We start from the raw sequence: 3,549 nt of genomic DNA, 5'->3' as shown, positions 1-3,549 counted from the left end.
AAAGCCAATCATTTAAATATGCGTCACAGATATTGCCAAAACCATACTGAAATTTGGTTTGAAAACTTTTGACTCTGTGCTGGCAGGTGGTATGGGTGATAAGCACTGGAGAAGTTGTTAATGGCATTAATTTAGCATCTGTTTTTAAAGAAGGTTATTGTTGATTCATCAGTTTCAAAATGATAATGCAGAAGAAATGACCAATAATGAAAATAATAGACTGGTCAGAGCATGGGTAATTCTTGTGCCACTTGTAGTCAAAAGAAACAGTCATGCTAAAAGGTATCTGATGTAATAATGTTTCTTCCCACTAAGGTGCCCCTTCTCAAACTTTTTGATTTCCCTGGTGTATACCTCAGTCCCACAAAATAAAAATACAAGGAATGGAGAAAGTGTCATATTAAACAACTCTTTGGTCAATAATTTCTCACTTGTCCGCTTTTTGGCTAGTTTGTGATGTGAATTGAACACTAGGCTATTTTGCCCATCGTTCATCATTAAAATGAACACAAACTATTTTTTATTCTTTTGTACTTAATGGGTTGTTGCTAGTATTTAATATAAACCAATTACATTTAATTTGCTCATTTGCTGGAATTATTTCTTTTAAGAAAAACAAAAAGTCCAAAGCAAAATAATACTCTTTGAGTTGTCCACTTTTCAGGAGGATATGCTCCCTATGCTCTTTGCTTCAGATTTTCTAGGAGGCATTGAAACTTGAATTTTTGTAGCCATGTAGACTTTTTTTCCCCTAAGCTTGTAATATTGTACCAATGATTTCAGGCCCCTTTTATAGGGAGGGGAGGGCATTACACCTTCACCTTAAACTCCTCTGTGTTGTCTAGCCTAAGGCAAACAAATTCAGGCAATCATTGGAACAATACATCTGGTGTACTATTATGTCACAATGAGTAAATATGCAGAGCATTTATCATGACACATAGCTAGGCCAGTGTGACAGTACTGTATAAAAACCAATTGAGGGTCACCATATTTTTCAACTTTGTTTATTTTAAAATGAGTATATTTTTTTCCTGTTTTATATCAGGTAACTAAATTATGGTAGTTGTGTGGATAACTTTGAATTATGCTTTGACAGACAAAATCTTACTGGTGCTCCATCTGATCAAAGTCGGTATGTATTTAAAGAGACAAGCTTTACTGTTGTCCATAGAACAGTAACATAATGTTAAGACATTGTTTTTGCTGATTGAAGCTAAGTTTGAACTACAGTTATATGGGAATTAAAATGCTTTTTTTTATCATCCACTTGTTTCATTGGTAGCTTCCACATCATTGTAAACCTGACATGATTAGTTTTTTTGGGGAGGGTGGGAAGGGTGGGGTGCCTTTTTTACACTGAAGAATACATTTTATTCTCATTGTTCTAGACTGAAATGAGTAATGTGTAATCCTGGTGGGGTCCAAAGTAGAAATTAGTTGGGCAAAAATGATATGAATTAAAAAGTATTTTAAACGTTAATGTTCTGCTTTGTGAATATGTAAGTATAGCATAAAGATTTTTCCATCCCGTTTATCCCTTTTAAAACCATAGTTTACAATTGGTAGATCTGTCTATATATATAAGTATATATATATATATCTGAAATTCACCTAAATCTGCTTGATTAGGATACTGCTCACTTAATACTTAGAAACTGGACCTGGCTCTACATTCTTAATGTATTTTCCTTTTTTTTTTTTTGTTTTGTTTTTGTTTTGTTGAGTTTTTTCCTCAAGTATGAACTTATTCTCTTGGAATTGAATCTTCTTTTACTACTTAAATCATTTATGTATATCTGGTAAATTATGACCAAATTTGTTGTTAGACTGCATACAGTAAATTGAAATATACACTTGGTACACTACAGAATTGTTGTGCTTTTGTTCCGATTATATTTGAAAAAGCAGGCTTTAATAGACATTTGGTATTTATAAATATTCAGTTATTATTCACTGGCCTTAATATTCTGTTGCATCGTGACAATCATGTCCTTGGTAACACTTAACTGCTTGCTTTTAAAAGTTGCATGTAATTGCCCATGGTAGGATTGGAGGGACAGGGATGACTGTCTTTAGCGAATAATGTGAAATACTTTAATGGAGATCCACTGTTCTTGTGTTGTAGAACCGAAAGAATTTCCATTTCCAATGGATTTTTTGAGCTTTATATTCAGAAGTCATTTAAAGTACATTAATTTGGTTGGGTAGTTCTAAATAATAAATGTAAATTTCTGAAGAATTAACTTTTGAGGGACAGCTCGAGTTTCTTTACTATTATAAGAAGTAGAAAGATTTCTGTTTGTGCTAGAAATTGTTTCCCTCAAGAAATGCTGGAGTTATGCTGTAGTAACACGGCAGTGGATTTTAATTTGTTTTGAAATTTGTTTTCCTTTTTAAAAGAAGAAAGACTAATGCCCTTAAACTGTCTTCATTATCAAATGAAAAGATACCCAGTCTTTCATTTTGTCTTCTGAAATCCTTCTCAAATCAAGTTTGAGACTTGCTTATTTGGGGCAATGCCACACGAGTAGTTTTATGAAAAGAATCATGTATGTTTTTAAACAAACACAAAGTTCTGATGTTGGGACTCCCCCTTCCTCTGTGGGTTTTTGTTTGCTTTCTGATCTCTTCAAGTAATGGGGGGTATCTTTTAGAAAGAAACATACAGAGCACTTTGTGGCAAGGCACTGTGATGCAGGACAAAATCAAATCATTAAGTAAATTCACTTAAGATTCACAAGTAGAACTCTTGGTCAAAGTAGGTGTGATGTAAGGAAGACACACAATGTAAGATGTGTTTGTCCTATGCCAATGTTACTACAGTATGTTAACATTTTTTAATTGTAATGACAAATGCATTTTGCAGGAAAAGTGGCACTTTTTCCAATTACTTAGAAACTTTTTGTAGTTCTGTTTGCAAACAAATCCTCTAGTAAAATAACTTTCTGAAGTGAAACCAGTTTTGAAAACCAGAAGTGGTATTTAGTTGTTAACATGCATCCTAAGAAGTTGCAATTACTGGTTCCCATAGTGTACACTTAGTTTTTGTGATGTGTGTCATTCTGCAAATGCAGTTTTCAGATATCACTACATTGTCCCTCTTCCTTCTGACAAGAATAAGCATTATCAAGTGATGAAAAGCTTGGGGCCAGGACACTGGCATGAGTTATGCTCCTAGTTGTGGGTCACAGCAGTAATGCTGTTAGCAGAAGATGCTTTCCTTGCGTAGCTTTAAGTTGGTAAGGCTTTTAATAGGATTTGCTTTAATTAGGCCAATCTCAGTTGTTTGCTTGCTTTTAAGGTTTGTTTCACTTGATTTTTCTTGTTCTTGCCACTCAGTAATGCAAGTCTCCCACCTATTCTGAAATATTTATGTAGTCTGCTGACTCCACACAGATCCAGAATTCACTTTGCAAGTGCTGTACCTTGTTTGTTGTTTCTTTTTTACTTTGTTGTATTTAAATGGCTTTGGAAACTAATAACAGAAATGAAAGCAAGACAAATGACACCACCAGCAGCCCAAAAAACTTGTGTCAAAAGAAAGTG

Source organism: Pseudopipra pipra, chromosome 1, assembly GCF_036250125.1.
Source record: "Pseudopipra pipra isolate bDixPip1 chromosome 1, bDixPip1.hap1, whole genome shotgun sequence".
Lineage (NCBI taxonomy): Eukaryota > Metazoa > Chordata > Aves > Passeriformes > Pipridae > Pseudopipra > Pseudopipra pipra.
The sequence above is the reverse complement of the archived record's forward strand: the minus strand, read 5'-3'. Positions refer to the sequence as shown.